Genomic DNA, 12,328 nt, shown 5'->3' with positions numbered 1-12,328 from the left:
ATAGAATCATAGAATCATAGAGTTGGAAGAGACCACAAGGGCCATCGAGTCCAACCCCCTGCCAAGCAGGAAACACCATCAGAGCACTCCTGACATATGGTTGTCAAGCCTCTGCTTAAAGACCTCCAAAGAAGGAGACTCCACCACACTCCTTGGCAGCAAATTCCACTGTCGAACAGCTCTTACTGTCAGGAAGTTCTTCCTAATGTTTAGGTGGAATCTTCTTTCTTGTAGTTTGGATCCATTGCTCCGTGTCCGCTTCTCTGGAGCAGCAGAAAACAACCTTTCTCCCTCCTCTATGTGACATCCTTTTATATATTTGAGCATGGCTATCATATCACCCCTTAACCTCCTCTTCTCCAGGCTAAACATGCCCAGCTCCCTTAGCCGTTCCTCATAAGGCATCGTTTCCAGGCCTTTGACCATTTTGGTTGCCCTCCTCTGGACACGTTTCAGTTTGTCAGTGTCCTTTTTGAACTGTGGTGCCCAGAACTGGACACAGTACTCCAGGTGAGGTCTGACCAGAGCAGAATACAGTGGCACTATTACTTCCCTTGATCTAGATGCTATACTCCTATTGATGCAGCCCAGAATTGCATTGGCTTTTTTAGCTGCCGCGTCACACTGTTGGCTCATGTCAAGTTTGTGGTCAACCAAGACTCCTAGATCCTTTTCACATGTACTGCTCTCAAGCCAGGTGTCACCCATCTTGTATTTGTGCCTCTCATTTTTTTTGCCCAAGTGCAATACTTTACATTTCTCCCTGTTAAAATTCATCTTGTTTGTTTTGGCCCAGTTCTCTAATCTGTCAAGGTCATTTTGAAGTGTGATCCTGTCCTCTGGGGTGTTAGCCACCCCTCCCAGTTTGGTGTCATCTGCAAATTTGATCAGGATGCCCTTGAGTCCATCATCCAAGTTGTTGATAAAGATGTTGAATAAGACCGGGCCCAAAACAGAACCCTGTGGCACCCCACTAGTCACTCTTCTCCAGGATGAAGAGGAACCATTGATGAGCACCCTTTGGGTTTGGTCAGTCAGCCTGTTACAAATCCACTGAGTGGTAGCATAGTCAAGACCGCATTTTACCAGCTTCTTTACAAGAATATCATGGGGCACCTTGTCAAATGCCTTGCTGAAATCAAGGTAGGCTACATCCACTGCGTTCCCTTCATCTACCAGGCTTGTAATTCTGTCAAAAAACGAGATCAGGTTAGTCTGACATGACTTATTTTTCAGAAATCCATGCTGACTATTGGTGATCACAGCATTCCTTTCTAGGTGCTCACAGACTGTTTGCTTAATGATCTGCTCCAGAATCTTCCCTGGTATTGATGTCAGACTGACTGGGCGGTAATTATTTGGGTCCTCTCTTTTCCCCTTTTTGAAAATAGGGACAACATTTGCCCTCCTCCAGTCTGCCGGGACTTCGCCTGTTCTCCAGGAATTCTCAAAGATGACTGCCAGTGGTTCTGAGATCACATCTGCCAGTTCTTTTAATACTCTTGGATGCAGTTCATCTGGCCCTGGAGACTTGAATACATCTAGACTAGCCAAGTATTCTTGTACTATCTCCTTAGTTATTCTGGGCTGTGTTTCCTCTGCTGAATCATTTGCTCCAAATTCTTCAGGTCGGGCATTGTTTTCTTTATCGGAGAAGACTGAGGCAAAGAAGGCATCGAGGAGTTCAGCCCTTTCTGTGTCCCCTGTTTGCATTTCACCATCTTCTCCTCTGAGTGACCCCACTGTTTCTTTGTTCTTCCTTTTGCTACGAACATACCCATAAAAGCCTTTTTTGTTGCTTTTAACCTCTCTAGCAAGCCTGAGTTCATTCTGTGCTTTAGCTTTTCTGACTTTGTGTCTACACGTGCTGGCTATTTGTTTGAATTCCTCTTTGGTGGTTCCCCCCTTTTCCATTTTTTGTACACATCCTTTTTTAATCTTAACTCAGTTAAAAGTTCTTTAGATAGCCACCCTGGCTTCTTTAGGTACCTTCCATGTTTCTGTCTCACTGGTATTGCCTGAAGTTGTGCTTTTACTATCTCCCTCTTAACAAACTCCCAGCCATCATGAACTCCCTTTCCTTTTAGTATTACTGTCCATGGGATCTCACCCAGCACTTCCCTAAGTTTTATGAAGTCGGCTTTCTTAAAGTCAAGAAATTGAGTCCTAGTATGCTTGGCTGCTCCTTTCCGCTGTATAGTAAACTTCAGAAGAGCATGATCACTCGCGCCTAATTATCCTTCCACTTCTACCCCACTAACCAGGTCATCAACATTGCTTAGGACCAGATCTAAAATGGCTGTTCCTCTTGTTGCTTCTCCCACTTTCTGGACAATGAAGTTGTCTGCAAGGCCAGTGAGGAATCTGTTTGACCTTATGCTCTTGGCTGAGTTTGACATCCAACAAATATCCGGGTAATTGAAGTCCCCCATTACTACTATCTCCCTTCCTTTTGCATGCTTGGCCATCTGTTCCAGGAAGGTATCATTTATGTCCTCCGTTTGGCTTGGGGATCTATAGCAAACTCCCACAATGAGGTCACTGTTATTCTTCTCTCCCTTAATTTTGACCCAAATGCTCTCACTTTGGCTTTGAGGTTCTAAATCTTGGATCTCTTCACAGGTATACACATCCATGACATATAACGCCACAGTACCAGCTGCACACTTGGAGGAGGGCATTCCTTAATTTATCCCCAAATCTTCTCTGCTTCCTGCTTTGTTCCTAGCGTCTGATCGGCTTCCGAATTCAGGACAGAAAACAATGCTCAGTGGTGTCAATGGATTCAGTTGATGTGCCCAGCCTACATGAAATCACCCAAGGAATAGAGCTTTGATGAACAAGTTGTTACGAAAAAGGAGCAATGCTGCTGAGTGCTCCAGATGGCTGGAAAGCCAAACAGGATGTTGATGTTTTGGGACTGTACCGTGGGAACAAGGGACAGTCTATTATGTGCACTGAGCACCGGATATTAGCTCAGAGTGTCACATGACCCTGTACTGGAAGTACATGGGAGGAGTTATTCTTTCTCTGCTGTTGGTGTTGAGAGAGTGCAGACATGTTTTCTCTGTACTGCTGGAAAGACAGAAATAAAGGCATGTAAATACATTTCTGTCTGTCTCTCTCCCCTCCCTGGGAATGGCAGGGGAGGAGGGATGGTTGTGTTCTTCTCACGTTTGAGGAGGATCGCCGGGATCTCGCCTTGTCTTGCCGGGAGTCGCTGACGGGGGAGATCAACAAGGAATCCAAGCCGGGCACCCGGAGAGTGGCCAATTCCTCTGAATGAAGGCTTGATTCCGACAACTGGTAGCAGACGCCGATGGTTATCTGATCCAGAGGAATCAGCATGAGAGGTGAGAGGTTGATGGATCGTGTGCCATCCTCTGCACCAAGGAAAGAAGATAACGTCTGCATTGCAGCCTGAAGCTGAACAGACAGCTGGACACCGAGAGGGGGTGTTTTCCAAGCATCGGAGCCCCAAAAAGGTATGCTGAATATCGGGATGAAAATGTGAACGCAGATTGATTGATTCTCTGGTTCACAGGAGCTGCGTTTGGAAAAACAGCTCTGAGAGCAAAGGCTTGCATACCAGGGATTCTTGTGGCTAGATAAGAAATCCTGTCTGAAGGAAGGTATGCACAGTTGCTAGGCAACGACAGTCAGTACAGTGGAAAGTTACTGACACGTGGGGCTGGCTCAGTGAGAGCCTGGGAAAGCGAAAGTTGTTTTGTCTTCGCTTCTTTGCAAGGACTTTGAAACAGCTTGCAGTTTGCCTGCCTGAGTAGGCAGTAAACAACCCAAAAGAGACTTTTGGATTTTACTGGCTCGAGAGTGAGAGCTGAGACTTGGATTCAAAATGGATGCCAAGAAGGGGGGAGGCTTGCCTTACCCGCCTCCACTGACAAATGACAATTATTCATCTTGGTCTGTAAAGATGAAGGCCCTGCTTCAGAATCAGAGGATTTTTGGGGTGATTGAGAACCCCATCCCTCAGGCACCAACGCGAGGTTGGGAATCACAGAATGTGAAGGCCAGGACGGCTATAATTCTGTGTGTCTCGGATGATCAACTTGTGCATATTCAGGATTTGGAATACGCGCAAGAGATTTGGGAAACGCTGCGTAGAACACATCAGAGGGTTGCTGGTTCTTCAGCGTTGCTGTATTTTGAGAAGCTGACCAATCTGAGGCTTGCGCCTGATGGAGATGTTCAAGCGCACCTGACGGAAATGAAATATCTGCGCCAACAGATGGTGGAACGCAATTTCCGTCTGCAGGAGGAAGTGTTTTGCTTCATGATGATAAACAGCTTAAATCGGACTTACAAAACCGTTGCCAGTCAGCTTGGTTCCCTTCCGGCGCAAGATTTGACCGCGGAGAGGGTGTCTGCCGTTGTTTTGAATGAACACGACCGCCTTGCTGCACTGGAGGTGAAGGACAGGGGGAGGGAGGAACGGAGTTCTAATTCCCCCACTGATGTTGCTACTGGAGAGGATGCTGTAGCTTTGAACGTTGTCCGATGTTATAATTGTGGACAGGCTGGGCATCTTCAGCGGAACTGCAAGAAGCCACGCCAGCCAAAAGGAGCTAAGGGCCGCTCAGCAAAGCCTGAGGCAGCAGGCAAAGGTCATACCAAGTCTTCGGTGAAACCTGCAAAGGCCCTGATGGCGAAAGGAACTACGCCAGATGTTGGAAACTCGTTTATAATCGATACGGGCTGTACTTGTCATATGTCTCCACACAAAGGGCTCTTTTCAACGTTTAAGAAGCAAAGCTTCGCTGTGAAACAAGCCAACGGTCAGGAGCTGGATGCGACCGGGATAGGAACTGTGTATCTTAAGAGTCTGAACCTGACTATACACAATGTTTACTTGGTTCCTGAATTGAAGTTCAATCTGCTGAGTGTTTCGCAGATTGCAAAGAAAGGACTGAAACTGTCCTATGATGCTGAGAGCTGCAAGATCTTCAAAGATGGAGAGTTGTATCTTTCTGCCAGAGAGAAAGATGGACTGTATTTGTTGACTTTTGAGCAAAGTGATTACATGGAATGTAATTCTGAGTCTAACTTGATTTCTCTTGCAGGTGTGACCAAAGCGAGCGCCAAGAAGATGGCCAGGGTCGACAAAGCATTTCAGCGGGTGTATGCTGATGTGATTGGTCCTCTAGAACCATCTAGAGGCAATGCAAGATTTTATCTTGTGTGTGTGGATCATTTCTCTAACTTTGTCTGGATTTATGTGTTACAGAGGCCACAGGAAGCCTTGGAAAGGTTTCAGGAGTTTTGTGACAAGGTTAAAAATATGCATGATGCTAACATTGATTGTCTTTTAACAGATGAGAAGCAGATTTTTCTTTTACAGGATTTCCAGAAGTTCCTGCAGAAGAAAGGGATAAGACACAAGGTTGCTGTTTCAGCGGAAGCGTGGAACAGGGGTGTCTGTGTACGGGTGAACAAAGAATTGCAAAAGGGGATGAATGCGCAATTGCTTAGTTCACATCTGCCACATGAGTTCTGGGCCGAGTCGCTAATGTCGTATTGTTATACGTGGTTGAGAAAGGTTTCAAAAGAGTTGGGAAGTTCTCCTTTTGAGAAACTGTTCCATAGAAAACCTTCTGTTGCCCATTTCAAGGTTTTTGGGTCTCATGTGAGGACAGAAGCTCCAGGTGGAGTAAAGAATGCCAGAGGCATTTTTGTGGGATATGAAAAGGGTCTCTACAGAGTAATTTTGTCTGAATCTGGTCAGGTGATTCTCACAAAATTTCTAGAGAGTGCTCCTGAACAGGAGAGAGTGATAGTACACACATTTCCCACAGAGGACAATTCAGATGATGATGATGATTTTACAGACTACAGTGGTACTGAGAGCGACAGTGATAGCTCAGAGAGCTCAGTTGTCACAGTCATTGAGAGGAAATCTCACACGATGGATAGACCTTCACAGGTGAAGGATGAACCACTGTTTACTATTGGAACTGGTTCTCCTAAGAGTCCTGAGACTGAACCAGTGAGCAGAGAGGATCAGCACCTCTTACGCAGGTCTGAGAGAGTTACAAAGGGTGAACCACCCAAAAGGTACTCAGAAGAGTTTGCTAACTTAGCTGTTGCATGTGTTGCTGTTGTAAACAACCGGGGACAGGTTGGAGCTGTGTCTGAGTCAGAGACAAAGACACAACAGAGAGTTGCTAGCCAAGGTAATGCAGATGCACTCATTCCTTGGAAGCCAGACAACCAGAGAGGTACACTGGGGAAACCAGTGGCGGGTAGTTCCAAGGGTGGAACTGAAACAACAGGGGAGTGTTATGTGTATAACAACTGTTTGTTTTCTTCTCTGGATCACGCTTTGCTTGCCGCAACACGCATTGATTCTTTTGGGGGAGGATGTTACGAAAAAGGAGCAATGCTGCTGAGTGCTCCAGATGGCTGGAAAGCCAAACAGGATGTTGATGTTTTGGGACTGTACCGTGGGAACAAGGGACAGTCTATTATGTGCACTGAGCACCGGATATTAGCTCAGAGTGTCACATGACCCTGTACTGGAAGTACATGGGAGGAGTTATTCTTTCTCTGCTGTTGGTGTTGAGAGAGTGCAGACATGTTTTCTCTGTACTGCTGGAAAGACAGAAATAAAGGCATGTAAATACATTTCTGTCTGTCTCTCTCCCCTCCCTGGGAATGGCAGGGGAGGAGGGATGGTTGTGTTCTTCTCACGTTTGAGGAGGATCGCCGGGATCTCACCTTGTCTTGCCGGGAGTCGCTGACGGGGGAGATCAACAAGGAATCCAAGCCGGGCACCCGGAGAGTGGCCAATTCCTCTGAATGAAGGCTTGATTCCGACACAAGTAAGAAGATATGGGGTGTGGAGAATCTCTCCCCAACACTTATTAAATAATAGTGCAGTTGAGAGAATGGGGTAGCAGAGAGCACCATTTCCCCATTTTCCCCTTATATTTCATGTAGATTGTGCTGTGTACCAGAAACCTTAACTGACTGCTTCAGTAGGGCAGCTAGGATTAGACCTTGAGGCAGAAGCCCATACCCTTCAAAATTTCTGCAGGTTGTCCTATTCCATAATCATAATCATAATAATTTTATTATTTATACCCCACCCATCTGGCTGGGCTGCCCCAACCATTCTGGGCAGGTTCCAACATATATAAAACTATAATAAAACATTTAGCATTTTTAAAAAAAAAACCTTCTCTATACAGGGTTGGCTTTAGATGTCTCCTAAAGGTTGTATAGTTACTTATCTCCTTGGCTCAGGGATCGCAAAACTCCATACCCTCCAACATTTCTCAGTGAAAATAGGGACATCCTAAGGACAAAGCGAGGGACATGGGTGGCGCTGTGGGTTAAACCACAGAGCCTACGAATTGCCAATCAGAAGGTCGGCCAATAAAGGGAGATCAGTGCCGCAACCCCAGAGTCGTCCGCGACTGCACCTAATGGTCAGGGGTCCCTTTACCTTTAAGGATAAAGCAGGAGATCCTGGGATCAGAACTGGGATGGCTTCTGTAAATCCAGGACTGTTCCTGGAAAATAGGGACATTTGGAGTGTCTGGAAGCCCAGAGACATTATGGCAGATAATGGGGGCAGCAGCAAACAAGCCTCCCATCATCTGCTGTCCTCCTGGCACTGTTCACTAGAGCATCCTTCCTTTCTCCTCATTTTAAAAAGCACTGTACTGTCAGGAGATGACCTGGTAGGCATGGACATAATTACAGATGCTCATTTTCTTATGTTTACATATATATATATATATATATATATATATATATATATATATATGTATAGGCCAGGAGAAGCGAACCCCATTTTATTCCTGTGCTCGTGCTGGTGCTATAATTTAACTGAGTTGAAATTATGAAACTGTAGATGCTAAAAGTATTGTACTAAAAAAAACCAACCTCAGATTAGTCTGTGGTTTTGGGTTTTTTTGCACTAACGTTTTAGGAATGTAGAAGAGGTTGTAAAGCTGAAATAGCAGGCATTGGACAGGGGGAGGAGGAGAGAAATGTTGATTGCGTGGCGATTCCCGCCCCCTCCCACAGATGGAATAAATAAAGACACAGGACACCAGAATTTAGGTTAATGGGCGAAAAATGGCCACAACTTTATTGATTACAGGTAAGAGCGGTATTGGCTTTAGGCATTGGCCCTATCAGACTAACCGGTATAAAACCGGGAAGGGTTAAGCACCAACAGGGGGAGCCCCCGAGATGCACATCCCTAGGTGCTCCCCGAGGGGTTACCGCTCAGGAGCGTGCTTTAGGCCTAGCCTCCATAGGTTTTGGATGAGGCAATGCCCCCCGGAGTCCTTTAACGAACTACCCTTTAACATTTCGGGGAGGTGATGGCGTTCCTCCCCCCCAACTCATTTGCATAATAATACCCCTGCCAATGCCTAACCGCCACACAAGCCAGGCTCGCCGCCAATACCCTCAGACCCGTAACCAATCCCTGATCCCCTGGATCCTCTACCATCCCTGCGGTAGAGGGCCTCCTTGCTAAACTGGATGCCTGGGTGCTCAATGACCCGCCCACCCATCGCTGCCACTCGACGTGCCACCGAGCGTTCTAGGATCCTCCTGGCTCTATTCACAGCCACAGGATTTTTGGAATCCCTCCAAAAGCGCCTCTCAAGCAAAGATGACCAGAAAATAGTTAGATTCGGATAGGAGGCCCGCAACTGCCCCAGGTCGTTGAAGATATGCCACATTAAGTCCACCCCCTTTCTGTAAGCTAGGTCGTTCTCGCCCAGTTGGATAACCGCCGCCTCCGGTGGGCCTTCAACGGCAATTCTTTTTGTTACTGCTGGGAAGAACTCCTCCCAACGCATTCCACGACGCGCGATCCAGGAAACTTCAACATTGTTTGGGAGCTGCAGATCGCCGCCCCAGCCCCTGGTGACTGCACGCAATCTCGCCCAGTGGACAATGCTGTGGCCGATGATCCACAGACGCACCACCCCGACACCTGAAAATAAAAGAGTAAGAGAGCCGGGTCAGGGGGCTGATGGGGAGGGAACATTAGCATGGTTTCCGGATGTATCCCCTGTAAGCGTTCGACTTCCACCGTCCCATATCCATTATCCTCTCCGCCGGTAAACCCATGTGCACGGCAGTGGTTGCAGCCCTGATGCGGAAAGAATGTGCGGCGTACTCCTCAGATGGGAGCCCCATGGCAGCGATTGCCTTGCTCATAACCCTCGTGAACTGGTGCTTTGACAGGCGAGAGCTATCCGCGTGTATGAAGAAAGGGCCACTGGCTTTTGGTCTTAAGCACAGGAACTTTCTTGCGTCCTTTACTGGGCAAGGGCCAGTACCAATATGGGCCAAACATCATGCTGCTCTCTGCCACTCCGGTGAGTACCACCTCCAAGGTATCTTGCCTGGTGCAGTGACACAACACCATATTCCTGAGGATGCCAGAAGTCAACACTAACCATGAGCAAAGCTCATATGTCCACACCCTGAACCATGGCTGATTTGAGCTTAGTTGGCAAAGATTGCTGAAGAGAGAGATCAGACTATTCAAGGGTTGTTGTTGTTGTTTAGTCGTGTCCGACTCTTCGTGACCCCATGGACCAGAGCACGCCAGGCACTCCTGTCTTCCACTGCCTCCCGCAGTTTGGTCAGACTCATGTTTGTATCTTCGAGAACACTGTCCAACCATCTCGTCCTCTGTCGTCCCCTTCTCCTTGTGCCCTCTATCTTTCCCAACATCAGAGTCTTTTCTAGGGAGTCTTCTCTTCTCATGAGGTGGCCAAAGTATTGGAGCCTCAGCTTCAGGACCTGTCCTTCCAGTGAGCACTCAGGGTTGATTTCCTTCAGAATGGATAGGTTTGATCTTCTTGCAGTCCATGGGACTCTCAAGAGTCTCCTCCAGCACCATAATTCAAAAGCATCAATTCTTCGGCGATCAGCCTTCTGTATGGTCCAGCTCTCACTTCCATACTTCACTACTGGGAAGACCATGGCTTTAACTATACGGACCTTTGTTGGCAAGGTGATTGGCTACAACCCCACATGTCTTCATCTTGAGCCACCACAGATTTAAGCCACCAAGCCATGGAGCTCCTTTGAAGATCCAGATTTGATCAAGCGCACGTAATTGCTCACTGGGCAAATTCAGGTTGTTGCTTGGGCCTCCAACTGTTATAGAAATATCAATATAAGTTGGTACATTTGTCGCTTGGGGAAAATCAAATTCCATGTCCCTTGGACCTTAAGGAGGGGGGCAACCCTAAGTAGAGAGGTGGGTTAAAGACCTGGAAAGAGATAGGGGGAGGTAAAGCCATGATACACAAAAGATGTGCTCGTTTCTCTTTGGTCGGGGACAGAGGGTGGCGCTTGGGGGGGAATTGTCGTCGCACCACTCCTTGGTGTGTGGAGTGCCTCAGGGTGCGATACTCTCCCCGATGCTTTTTAACATCTTTATGCGCCCCCTCGCCCAGACACACTGATCAGATGTTTGGAAGCTGTGGCTGGATGGTTACATGGGAGCCAGTTGAAGTTAAATCCTTCGAAGACAGAGGTCCTCTGGCTGGGACGGGACAATATGGGACTGAGGGGGCAAGTCCCATCTCTTGCGGGGGTGCAATTAGTGCCAGCACCGTCCGTTAAGAGTTTGGGTGTAATCTTCGATACCTCCCTCTCCATGGAGGTGCGGATTGCAGCTATAACAAAGGTGGCATTTTTTCATCTCCGCCAAGCTAAGCAGTTGGCTCCTTACCTCTCTCGCCCTGACCTAGCTACTGTGATCCTCGCTGCGAGATCACATTCACCCGGTGCTATACCAGCTGCACTGGCTCCCGGTGGAGTACAGGATCAGGTTTAAGGTACTGCTTTTAACCTTCAAAGCCCTATACAGCCTAGGACCCTCGTACCTACGGAACCGCCTCTCCTGGTATGCCCCACAGAGGAACTTACAATATTCAAATAAAAACATCTTGAAGGTCCCAGGCCACAGAGAGGTTAGGCTGGCCTCAATTAGAGCCAGAGCTTTTTCGGCTGCGGCTCCAACCTGGTGGAACGCTCTGTCACAACAGACAAGGGCCCTGCAGGACTTGACATCTTTCCACAGGGCCTGCAAGACAGAGCTGTTCCACCAGGCCTTTGGTCAGGGCACAGCCTGACTCCCTCATTTGGCAATCTTTACAGAACTTTAGTTTATGGTTGCCATCAATTTTGATTTTAATTAATTTTTATAATGTTTTTAGAATGTTGCACTCTTTTAGTGTTGTTAGCCGCCTTGAGCCTGGCTTCGGCTGAGGAGGGCGGGATATAAATAAAATTTATTATTATTATTATTATTATTATTATTATTATTATTATTATATCTGTATCCAACGCAGAGATGCCCAGCAGCTCAGGCCAGGGTGCGAAAAGGCCCACAATGAGAGACAGGAGGATGAAGGGACCACACTGCATGGCGACTCTTCGATAAGAATGTCCCGTGCCAGGGGAAGGGATGCTATATCATGTTCTTCAAGGAAATGGAGCCCATCAATTGGGCATGAAAAAATGAATTACCAATCTCTAGGGACACTCTGGATCTACTCTGATGATTCCAATGTAATCTCCTGTTCTTATTAAAGTATTCTTCCACATCAAATAGGAACACATTGGAACTCTCAAATGTTTCAGTTCCGTGATATGATGTTGATACAAACCTGATCTTTGGTCATGCAAAGTTTATGGCCTTCTTCCGGTTTTTTCTTTTCTTTTAACTGCATATAGCAAGGCCTGATAACAGATCATAAGAGTACTTACGGTCGACAGCAGTGTTCGCCAACTTGGTGCCCTGCAGATGTATTGAACTACAACTCCCACCAGCCCCTGCCAGCTCAGATTGGTGAAGGTTGGTCCACAGACTCTCAATGTCAATGCAAACATGAAGTTCATGCAATATGTTATACACACATACCTCATGGCGGGGGGATAGATTTGGAACCATTTATTCCATTTTTAATTCAGCCAGAGAAAAAGAACTGTCTTGACTTGGCTGGAAAAGATTGTAATTTAATCTCTGGATGGCCACATGAACATGTCTGGAAGTACAGTGGTACCTCAGGTTACATACGCTTCAGCTTACATACTCTGCTAACCCAGAAATAGTGTTTCAGGTTAAGAACTTTGCTTCATGATGAGAACAGAAATCGTGCTCTGGCGGCGCAGCAGCAGCGGGAGGCCCCATTAGCTAAAGTGGTGCTTCAGGTTAAGAACAGTTTCAGGTTAAGTACGGACCTCCGGAACAAATTAAGTACTTAACCCGAGGTACCACTGTAAGCTGTTCTGATGCCAGCATCTCCCCAAGAATTCCAAG

At 47.0% G+C, this 12,328-nt stretch overlaps 1 long non-coding RNA gene across 1 annotated transcript in view; it reads left to right on the top strand.

Moving 5' to 3' along the window:
- The window catches only part of LOC310750810, a 226,068-nt gene that overhangs the window by 186,546 nt on the left and 27,194 nt on the right, over positions 1-12,328 (top strand). The window lies entirely within an intron of this gene.

Source organism: Podarcis filfolensis, assembly GCF_964270895.1.
Source record: "Podarcis filfolensis genome assembly, chromosome: 15".
NCBI classification, from domain to species: domain Eukaryota; kingdom Metazoa; phylum Chordata; class Lepidosauria; order Squamata; family Lacertidae; genus Podarcis; species Podarcis filfolensis.
Note: the sequence above shows the minus strand (reverse complement) of the source record. Positions and strands in the feature narration are given on the sequence as shown.